Raw genomic sequence first — 12982 nt, 5'->3', positions numbered from 1 at the left:
TATTGTTACTAATGTTTTCAAAAAACTTTGTAAATTCTTCTAATGATATTTTATTTTTAATGACGCTATTTTTTGCTTTGAAAAATCGCCAGAAGTCCCTTGGTTTTTGCTTCCTTAAATTTTCGATCTTCAACATTTGTTGCCTATAGCAAACGGCTTTCTTCCTACGAATTAGGTCTTTATAATATTTCTTACTCGAACATAAACCTTCTCTGTTAGTATCTGTTTTACAAGAGTTAAAAACACGTAAAGCTGCGCGGTACAAATTTCGTGCAGTAACGCACTCGTGGTCAAACCATTCTGCATGTTTTATACAGGTATTAACATTAAAACTAGGGTTGGTATTATAAACACGACTTTTGGAGAATAACGGGTCCGCAACACTGCGAATAGTTTCGGTAAAATTATTCAAAACGTCATTAATTGATGAACGACTTGAAAAATCTATATGGTGCACAATATTATTAAATGCTGGTAACATAGAAATAATCCCTGAACGAAATTGCTCTCGTAACACATCGTCCCATTTATAATTGACATCGGTGTAAGACTGATACTCTGACGAGACATAATTACATAATAACGAAAAATGTAACGGGGCGTGATCACTGAACTCATTAAAATCATGCACGGTAAAATCCGATATATTTGAAAAGCTGCATTCTTTTGTCAACAAATAGTCAATGACAGACGTACCGTTATTCGAATAAAAGGTTTGCTTACAGCTATTTCCAACTCTACCATTAACAATACGTAAACTAGTGGATTTGCATAGATCAAGTAATCTCCATGACAATTTAGTAAGCTATCAACAGAGGCCCTAACTGAGGTGTTATCTGGGCAGTAATCAGAGTCATCATATACAGTATTTATTTTATCTTGTACAATAAAATCACATTTATTGCCAACTCTGCTATTAAGATCGCCAGTAACAAATATTTTACCAAATTCCGAAAAATAAGTTATATCGTTTTCTAAAATTTCAAAGAGATCTACATTAAAGGTATTATATACTGGAGAATCATGTCCCCATACATAAGTGGCACATATATAAAAATCATCTGGGATATTAAAAAATGTACGATCACATTTTAACCAAATTATTGTATCATAATGATTTTTTACGATTGAAACACCAACGGCTAGTTCTTCTTTAATATAAACAACAATACCACCACTATTTCTTCGAGCTTTACGATGTTGGAATTTTCTAAAAAAGTTAAAAGTCAAATATCCACTCAAATCTATATTACTAGAGCTATTCGTCCAGGATTCAAACAAAAAACATATATCATTAGAACTCAAGATATTAACAAAATTTGAACATAACTTTTTACAATCGGTAAGTCCGTTAACATTCCAGGACAGGATTTTCAGTTCATCACCGCCGTGTTCCTAGGCACGCACCGGGGTTCCGTCGATGTAGAGCGTATCGAAGGCCAGGTACGCTTTTTTCCCCAGCCGCCTCGCCTCTTTCATTTTCGGCACCAATAACCTTCTTTTCCGTATCACTTCCGGAGGGTATTGCTCAAAGACGGTAAAACCCGTGCCGTCCAGTTCTTTCCATTTTTTCCTCACCATTTCCCTGTCTTTGAAGTAGCTAAACTTCGCCACAATGTTTCGGGTTTTCCCGTGTACTGGCGATCCTGGGGACCGATGTACACGTTCCAACCTAATGGATGCTGCTTCTTCCTTTGCCAGCTTCATTTTCTCGTGCAGAAACGTCCGTAACGTGTTTTCGGTGTCTTCTGTTGTGCCGGCGCTTGGTTCCGGTATGCCACCGAACATCAAGTTATTTCTCATAGATTGAGATTGCAAGTAGACAACTTCTTCCTGCAAAGTATTCCTCTGTTTTTCCAGTTCGCTCACTTTACTGTCTACAGCACTCAGGGCAAAGTCTATACTCTCTGTCTTTTCTTCGACTCTCGTGACTTGTTCGCCCAACTTCCGGTTTCTATCCTCTACCACCAACCACAACTTTTTTAATTCTGATTCGAAGCTACTAACCTTTTTTTCTACTTCTTCAAGAGTGTTTAGCTTTTTCTCTATGTTGTCCATTCTAGTGTCTAGCTTTTTCAAATACGCGAGTAGCTCGCTGTTTAACGGTTCTGCCATATTTAGCACTTCCGGTTGGACAGAATTTCCTTCGATACAACTCACATACCCACTGAACACATTATTGTCAATTTCTAGGGATGGCACACAATCCGTTTCGTATAATACGGCATTAGCTACATTTAAAATGTCACTCTGCGAAACGCTTGTATCTCCTGACGGGCCTCTCGATTTGAAAAGTTTTCCTTTGTTTACTATATCGCTTTCACTACCACTGCTTTCTCTACTCTTTCGTTTTGTTTTTCTCCCCATAACACTTTGTCATCGACTATAAACACTTTATATCCATATTTAATAAACTTTTTTCTGTATTTGATGTTTTTTAACTAAGATTTTAAAGATTTTCACAAGAGCTCAAAAATTCGACCTTCCCGCCTAATCACGTGACACATCTTATGCACTTTTATCACGCAAAATGCTGATTAGATAGCAGGAAATTGCGTCATTTCAAGGTGCCATTAAAAAAAATCGACAATGATTACAACCAAGTTTGATAAATATCCACCCATCCAAGAGGATGACTTAGTAGGATATCCAACAAGGTGAAATAGGAGGTCCACCCATCTAACACTGTTAAAAATTTCTGGATAAAGATTATGTCTCCCAGCGCTTTAGTGGTGTGAGAGACATTTGATTTACCCCTGTGTGTCTGTTTGTCTGTCACACTTGATGTGTGAACTAAAGTTCTTGTTTTGTTTTACATGCACTTTTATCATGCAAAATGCTGATTAGATAGCAGGAAATTGCGTCATTTCAAGGTGCCATTTAAAAAAAAATCGACGACAGGGGGGGACACCCCTCCCGCACCCTCACCAGTTCAACCCCCCCCCTCCTCTTCCTCTTATAATTTTCTGGATACGCATCTGTATATCATACGAACTGATCCCTGATGCTAACTAATACATCGTCAATAAATGTTGTTGTACTACTTAGAATGTTCATCAGCGAAGATTCAGGTTTCTGTTAAAGTGTTCTTCAACTGACATCAAATAACGAGGAGGAGAACAAAAACTTTAAATAATTAAAGGCTTGCGTATTGAAAGCCAATAAAGCAAACTAGTATGGATATAAAACAGCTTAACGATGAAAGTAATTTTCGTAAAATTGATTTGGGCTTTTATGCATTCAAATATAGAAACACATTATCATTTAACAGTGGATAATTCTTAACATTTTGAAACAATGACTGACTATCGTATAATTACAACATTCCATATGGAGATTGTGAGAATGTCAGCAGTTTATAGTCGATATGTTGTGCAGTGCGACCATTAGCACACGGATGGGATGCATTTCTCCGTAAACACATAAACATATGTAATTACTGACATTAAAATCTTAAGTTACTGCATGAAGTGTTTTTAGACGTGCAGTTTATTAGGTAACTTAAACTAGATTTTGGGTTGCTCGCATGAAAACATACTTATTCAATTAAAGTAAATAATCATGCCAAGCTTTTGTGATAAAAGAAACAAATGATGAAACAAACGAAGTAGTAATAATTGGAAACGTTATCATTTGTCAATTGACGTTAAATATAAAGACACACATTTATGTTTCATTGGCCGAATAATTGCTTTGTGTATGCAACATGTGTAAGCAGTCTTAAGAATATTTTAAATAACACGAGTATTCCGTAAAATATTACTTCCACAACATAAATCGTCGACAATATATAGGTTTATCGAACTTTCCGACAAAATCAAGTCATCGAAGAATGCATCCAAAAAGGTGATTTGATAAGCGCAACGCAACACAAATTAATTTATATTACATTGTACGCGCCTTATTTAGTTTTCTCATGCACTCATCTCATTAATCACGCATTTATTAAGAACGAAATAACTTCCATGTTATAACAATATCTGGCTGAATACATTAATTATGTATGAACTGAGCTGAACATATATAAACTTGAAACTTTGAAAATTAATATTCTAAGTTATAGCAACGTCCATAAGCTCTTTAAACTAATATGGCAAGCATAGGATCGGATTTCACTCTTAAGGATCTCTTGATCAGTTGAACAATTCTAATTGCACATGATGATTATAGACGCCATGCCGTGATGGATATGGTGTCCACCTATCCCCGTAGGTCAATGGTGCGATCCCCACTGTGAGAGCGTTCTTTAGATCTCCCCCAAATACACACATTACTGGTTTAAGTCCCAGGAAACGGACTGGAGAGCATTTCATATAACTTCAGCTTTCGATTCAATCGAGCTAAAATAAATAGGTTTACACTAAAGTAAATATAACATGATCAATGGCTGACACATTTAAAATCTTGTACATGTATGCGTATATGAATGTACTGATATTGCATTGTTTTAAATATGCGTTCAGTGAAGAAAGAAACTCGGTTTCTTTTTATACAATATATTGTAGATGTATTGTAGAGAATGTATGGATCAACGCGTAACACCTACATGTCCCATCATACTCAATCGGCCCTTTTCTATAAATCATCTTTAGTCGATCAACATCAAACGATTGAATTGGCAGGCTTTTACCAGGCTCTGTTATGCTTTAGAATCATCCATTTTATATAGACACACCCACATGTATCAAGTGTTCTTTGTTGACTGCACAATTGCATATCATTGAATCTGAGAAAGGCATTGATAAATCGTAGTCAAGTAATTGCATGTTTATTGTTTGGAAACTTGACAAAGATTGACATAATTGCACTTGGAGCGAAATCCAGTGCTATTTGCATAAGAAGGATATTGCTTTCGGTTTCAAAGAGGGACATTTGTTTATTAATCCTTTGCATGCTGGGAAATTTGTCGTCTGCTAAAATGTCGTCTGCTGGATTTCTAAAATTAGTATTTTCTTTGATTTTTTTCAAAGAATACTTTAAGAATACGAAACAGTTTGGATCATGATGAGACGCCACGTTCTGTCGCGTCTCATCTGGATCCAAACTGTTTGCAAAGGCCTTCAAAATTCGGTTCCAGCACTGAAAGAGTTAAGAAGTATTAGTTTGAACGCAACAAGGTCATGGGTCAATTCGGATCATATCTACATGTTTTATGTAAGTCGAATTCCATAAGTGGCTCTTAACCAGGTTTTTTTTTGGCCCGATTTTATAGCCGAAATTCGGCTATATTCCCAATTGCAAAAAGTATACTTTTTTCCCAAAATTTGCTTAAAAATTCCAAATTGGAAAAAAGCTATTGACATCGGCTTTTTCGATTTTTAACAAAGCGTAGTCCGATCCAGTCTTGTACAGTATTTAGACTATACCGCGATTTGGATAACGTCGGCATTATTCGTGTGCCCGATATTCTCTGTGTTGTTCAGGCGCTTAATATATTGGTGATGAAATTTTAATTGTTTTGTGATTCGGCTGAATAGAAAACAAATATGTCACACAATTAGAAATATTACATGAAAAAGATTCCTTAGCAAAAATGTGGCCGAACAAAAACTGTTGATTTTTTAAGCAGGCACCATTAAATAAACAAACATCGTCAACAAGAACAAGTCCTCCCATTGAAACTCCTTCCATTGTCAATGATAGTAATTTAATAACAAGTGACTGTTGCATCGTCATCGTTGATTTCCGAAAGCAAAGTGCTAACTGATATTCAACATGTTGAAACTAGAGAAATTACATTTGTGACTGAAGATTTTGTGTGAGTTTATTATGTGGAAAACTGTTGATCATGATAGTGTTTGTGGAGTTTGTGATTAAAGGTGTTGAACTCTTTCATGTAGTTTTAAATCCCAATTCATTTTCCCAATTTCTTGAAAATGCCGATAAAATTCCCAATTTCAAAGCCATGGGCTATTTATCCAAAATGCTGAGAAAAAACCCTGCGTAACTGTGTTTTCATGGTAAAAGTAACATGGCGAATAGTTCACATTAGGAGCTCAGATAGTTGCATCTTTGATTTAGTTTAAGGTTCATGAAGAGGCTTCAGTTTGAAATATGTGGGACCCCTAGCATTGGACTCAAATTTGACTGAACGAAGAGTTCCACATTGAAAATGTATACATATTTGCTTATATAAATGTATACAAAATCAATCAAAAGACAAAGCGATTTTAACATAAAAAAGACATTATTTTTAAAAATCTGAATGATGTTTATTCAACGTTTTTCGGCGGAAAATTATATAACTAGCTAATAATATCGACATTGATGAGGGCACGTAACGCTTAAATAGTAAAAAGTTTACATATCTAGAAATATCAAAACTCGAACACATGTCATTTCATGACGATGGGGGCAGCCATTTTTAAATTAATAAATTTGAAACAAACATGCTAAAAACTCACTCATCGCCTAATTGACATTCCAAACGGTTGACGATGACAAATGCATTGGATTGTAATCTTTCCGTTAACGTGTGCAAACTGCATGATCAGACCTCATAAACACTCCAAAAAATAACTTTGTAAGAAGCATTTCACCAATGTTTACAATTGTTGTCGAACCAAATGCACTTGTATTATTGCGCATAAAATTGTACGCTGACAGACTGACAGAAAGATCGATACGAAACTCCGTTTAATTCATCACGGTATACTATTTTATTGATAATAAATAGCAGTAATTCGCTTCAACAACCTAAATGTAAAAATAATTCTTTTAAACGGAGTTTTTAATAACGAAGTGAAAACAACGGAAGTCGGATGAATATTCTGTGAGATGCACTTCGGCTCCAGAAAAACAATACAAATACACTAAAAAAAAGACGTGTGAGGGAAAACTTTCAGCTGGAAAATATCTGAAATGGGGTAAGTGATTATATCTCTGTCTGATCATTTCTGTTATTAAGCGCGATCTCTTCCTGATTAATGTTAACAGTTGTTTTACTAGTCGCGACCCAACTGTCAAAATAATGATGTGCTTTCTAAGGTATGTGTATACACATACCACGTTTTCTTACTACTTCACGTAATTTCGACCGATAACCAGCGAGTGCCACGCTTTCAAAATGGGTAGAAGGAATCGATATACACATATATAAAAAGATTCGGTTTGCCAAAAGGAACACATTATTCAAAACGGTACAAGGACAGTAGTTGTTCAGGAAGGAAGAAAGAAAAAACCATGATACCTAGCTGTGTATTTCTATGTAAAACTATGATTTCTAGAGTCGTCTGCACAAAACTCATTGTTATTGATGAGCAATATCTCATTTTATCACAATGATCTCTACCCAGCCAAACCTATTTCTTTATATTTATTTACAATTTTATATGTCGTCTGCAATTTCTTTTAATTTGAGATGGTTTAAAATTTTCCATTTGGTTAAAGCAAAATTGTTAAGTCCTTGAAATAGAATGGTAACTCTTTTTATCCACCATGCCTGGATTTTTTAAAAGTAATTCAGTTTAGTTATTTTTAGAACTTTGTTTAGGAAATTTATCCAAAAAAATGCAGTTGAATAATAACTCATTTGTTGTTTTTCGACAATAATTTTCTGTGAAATGTTGCCAACTTGACCTTGTATATGTATATAGCTTTGAATGTATTCAACTTACGGTCGTGCATACCCTTCCTAATTTTAGATTGAGATTTTGTGAATTAGTGTAAAAATGTATTGGTTTTAAACAAAAATATGAATAAAGCAAAAAAATATTTAATGTCAAAAATGTGTTTATGTTATTCTATCCGTCTTTACCTTTAAAATGATATATAGTTTGACCATATTGTACCACATTGAATGAAGAAAAACCAAAGCAAAGTTTTAATGAATTTTATCCCTCCCATGAACCTTAATGTTAACTATTTTAGTTCGATTGCATCGAACGCATAATGTAAATTGAGACCATATCAAGTCTGTTTTCTCAGAAGACCAGTATGTGGTATCTTTGGATGATATATTGAGAACACTTCAGAGTGGGAATCGAACCCGACTATGTTTCATCGCCCCTAGGTCACTCATAAGCCATATAATGTGTCCATAATTTTTATTTTAATAAAATTAAGTTAATTTAAGATTTTGATATCCATCCGACCCATGTTCTATGTTTTTACTTGATATTGTGGAGATCAACATGATGGGCACGATAAATTCGTTCGTGCTCCGGTGAGTAAAATCAAGTTTTTGTTTAGAATAAAGAAAACAAGAATAAAGATACTATATTATAGCACATTGTCGCATGATCCCCGTTTTATGTTGTACACGTACATCTATTATCGACGAATTATGGGTTTCTGACAGTTTAAATTTCAGGTTTACCGACATCGCGCATTTCCTTAATTTGGATATCAATACGCATGTGTTAGGTGTCAGAATTAAATAACGATGAGTGCAATGTACGCATTATTGTTGTTTGACTACTCCTATTCCACGAAAGCTGCTGCCGATGACATTTTTTACGTAAGCATATGCGTAATTTGGTAGGCACAACAGACACAATTGTCGTTTAAATCCAGATCATATTGCTCGCTTGAGAATATGCAAACGGTAATTTGTTCGATTTGTATTTAGAGCGAGATTATACGATTTTTTGTATGTGTTCAATTGTAATATATTGATAAAACATATTACAATAACAAAAAATAGGCACGAAAAATTATACATTGAAGCCGAATTTCATAAAATGCAGCAAAGACAAATTAGCGCCCCGATCCGATTGTGACGAAGATACAATAAGCGAAGCATTCGTCTTTTTAGTTAGTGTGCGTGTGTCGTATGAAAAGATATCGTTGCAGGGATTTTAAATGAACCGCGAATTCGACTGTACAGGCATTTTCGATTTCAGAATTAAATATCTGGCTTATTTCGCATTTCTTGACACATGTTCGTCTTAACTTGTATCTTAATTTATATTGAAATTGAAATTGCATATGCCTCAGCATGTGTCCAATCTGCTCCGTAAACTCTACTGTAGGCACTCTGCTCCATAGATCAATTTCATGTGTTGAATGTCAAACACAAATGACTTAAGAAAAAACATCTGCAGTATTGATATATCTATCATTATAAGTATCGACCTGTATGCGTCGAAACCATTTTTTTGAAGTTTCCCGCTATTTGGTTATATAATTGAATTGTATCTCAAATATACTTTACAACACAGTTCAAAGTGGATTTGTATTCTTAAGTATAGGCGCGATTATATTAATATGTAACTTTTGAAATCCTCGTACTTTCCTCCGACGTGTGTTAACACATTTATTTTACCTATATGCCCGATATTTAACAGTTTTCAGATTTTGATCATGGTTGTTATCAGAGATATTAACGCTTACATGTTTATTGCGGATAAATCAATTTGGCTCGGTATAAGTCACATCTCAAGAGAGAGGAAGAGAGATCATTCAGTTAATTAAAACATTTAAACCATTAGATTCTTGTCTATTTTCAGAGAGAACCTGAGATAATTGTCAACGTTCGAGGCTAGTCGGCAACTAGAAATGCAAATTTTTAATAGGATACGTTATATGATTACAACAACGTCATTGCGTAATTCCGCAACAAAATGATGTGTGAAATCTTGTGTCAAAGTAATCTTGTTTATTTCATGCAATTAAGCTACTTGATCATATAAGGTCTCCAGTTAACATGCTGTAAGTGACTGAATTGCCATTCATTTTGCAATTATGTATTTGGCAATAATATTGAATTAATTTTACTTATACATATATTAGAAATGGGTATGCATTTTTGTTTGGTTGTGTCCAGATTTACTTGTAATATTTTCCGATAATATTTCATGCATCATCATAATATTTACATTAATATCATTTCAACATTGGATATCAGCTTATATTAAACGCTAACTGTAAGATATAAATAAGATTATATATCTGATTTGAAATAAATAAGCTGTCTCTAATATTCTGATGAACTACTAACGGTTTTACTACGTCGTTTCAGTGTGCAGTTGCTTTCCTCACTCCCTGACAAGAAGGCTAAGTGCATTTCGTGTTAAATGTATTATTATTTACATTAAGAGGGTGCAGAGTCAACGAGGTTTTCAGGGGTTTACACACGAGCTGGATACAATGTAAACACACCATTCAGAACTTTATTTTTGAAAATATCTCAAGTTATTGAAATTCATTTGCAAAATCTTTAGTGCATGAAAGACGGGTTTTCTTGCAGTGTGTGCCGATATTTGAAGGTATAAGAATTAATCCTTGATTACGTCAGAAATTGGTGAAACAATTTCAAGTTGCGTGAAGCATAACCGTTTAAATAAATGCAGTTAACATATAATTTTTGAACCAGAACAAATGCTTATTAAATAAGTAATTCCGATGTATTTCACATTGTCATAAGAGTAATAAAAATCTCTGTCTGTTATGCACTAGTTGAAATTCTTAATAAAAATTGGTTTGAAAAGTTATTCGAATAAAAGCAACACTTACCGGTGTGTTTACATCCATTAACGTTTAATTTGGAACCCAACAAAGTCATGCGATCCTGAACCCTGGTAAAGTGTTCAGCTAGATGAAAATTATTTGCCAGTCATTTGAAACATGCATGGAAATGCCATTACCAAATGACTCAACATCATCTTACGTGTGATCATTCTAAGTGATCGCTAAAGACACGCGCATTGCTTTGTACAGCTTTGTAAGTTGATCCATGAAAATTCATGTCCTTTTATTCACCTTTTTGCACCACTAACATCAAATTACGAAAAGGAAAACACATATTAAAATGTTAATGGAGATCGTTTTGAAGGCGAACGACAAAATGTTTTTTAGTGTTTATGTAAATTCGCTACAGGATGATATAAAGATTCACTTTTAAGTTGTATTTATGCTCAACACTGGAAACCAATATCAAGCAACGAGGCAATATTAAAACATTCATTATCAAATTCTAGCAGTTCAACCAACAGTTCACACAATTTATTTGTGGCTCCGTGGTCACGAAGAAAACAAAATAAATGACATATAAATCACCCGATGATGCATTAAGTGTTTTCTTACGTGAACAAAGCTTGTTGTATTATTCAAACTAACGCATAAAACGTATTTTTTTTTTATTTAAAATTAATGAGAAGTTGTCTTGGAACTTAACTTCTTTAAACTTAATGTGCAAGCGACCTTGAATTAAGTGCACGATTGGTTGTTTTTCTTTTTTCCACCTTCATTTAAGGTTATAGATTAAACATAAATAACAAACAAGATTACAAAAAAACTACGATAGTGGCACTCGTTTTAAACAAATTAATTTGTCTTTTGTCATTTGACGTTAATCATATCGTAAAAAGTTTTTTTAAACTAATTAAATATGAAAGAAAAACATGTGTGGGTTTTGTATAATCATATTGAAATACTATTAGTTTGCGTTCAATGAAAATATGGAGTCTCATTGTCTAACGTTAAATGAGACTTACAACTGGGATGGGAAGCCGTATATTTGGTATTGTTTTGAATTATTTCTGGTTGATTGGGAACATATGTTTATGATAACATAACCTTTTATATAAAGCCAATGAGGCGCAGTGGTAGCGCACCTGCTTTTTCTGCCAGAGAGCCCGGGTAAAATTCCAAAGAAACAATATTTGTCGTATAACTATTTTTGCTGTTATTAATTAAGACTTATCAAAGAATAGATTTGTTAGTTTAAACATGTTTTTTTAAATGACAGTAAAAAAAACTTTAATGAAGGAACGGTTTGTTTCAACTCGAGATTATTGACATTTCCATCAACGCTAACAGTATATTATTCGTGGTGATGATCTTCTCTAAGTGTTTGTTCGTTTTAATTTTTTCGCTGTATACAAATCGAAAAGTAAGAACACAGCATTAAGAATTATTTATTTCTCCCATAAGGAACATTTGACTAAACCAAGAAGGTTTTTACTGATCGCTTTTTCACGTGAATCGCAGTCTGGTAAAATCGGGATTAATAAATGTGCTTAAAATGCCGTCACAGATAAGCCTGTGCGAACAGCATAGACTAATCAGGGCGACACTTTTAGCACATGCACCAAACACCGCTTTCCCAGGTTGCGGCAATTGTGTGTTCAGAGACCTAAATAGGCTCAGTACAAAACTACTATTATGCCAACGATCCTTAACTTTTTGAAACATTTTTCACCAATAGACAAATCGCAAATATCCTATTTTACGTTGAAGTGGGGCTCAACAAGCTTGGTCTATCATTACATCTAGCAGTTCGACGTTTAATTATTATCCGAGCACGTTCTGGCTTACTTGAACAATACAGCAGAAATTATATTAACATAACGCGAATAGAGAAATATCTAACAATGTTTTACTGTACTTGTCACCGGTGTGTTGAGCTCCTGGACTTATATCATCATGTAGCGTAATAACACCTTGTTCTTGGAGAACACACAGTAACAAACAAAGTTCATTTCTGTTTTCATCTTGATTTATTTCTGTTGAATATTTTCTAACACAACGCTTGCTAATGTTAATGAAATCCAATTTTACAGCGCGGCGGCCAACATGGCCGCCACGTCAAGAAGACTCGACAAATCTACCCAAAGACCGCCCCCTACTAACAAAAACACTGCATTTTATCCCCAGGTTAATTAACATAAAATTTACTTGTAATTTCCATTGTTAACCATGGTCCGGGCTTATAACGGATTGGTTACATTGCACCTTTGGAATTGATTGCCGAAACTGTTCGAGTTCTTACATGCTTATAGAATATTCTAAAACCTCATTACTCGGTGTGACATAAAACTTTATGTTGTGTTTGCTTGTGAATGCCTGTGAATCATTTCATATGGCCTGTACACATAAGATTTTCTGTTGACCCCTTTCATGTGTACCGTTACAATGATATTATGAGGTAATAAAAATCCTATATGTAAATAGGTTGACCTGTTCCGTTTATCAAATGCCTGTCAGTTATACAATCCCTCAATTTCCTAATCTTAACATATTGTATTAAACTTTTCAATTT

Source organism: Dreissena polymorpha, chromosome 9 (assembly GCF_020536995.1).
Source record: "Dreissena polymorpha isolate Duluth1 chromosome 9, UMN_Dpol_1.0, whole genome shotgun sequence".
Classification (NCBI taxonomy): domain Eukaryota; kingdom Metazoa; phylum Mollusca; class Bivalvia; order Myida; family Dreissenidae; genus Dreissena; species Dreissena polymorpha.
This window is presented reverse-complemented; position numbering follows the sequence as displayed.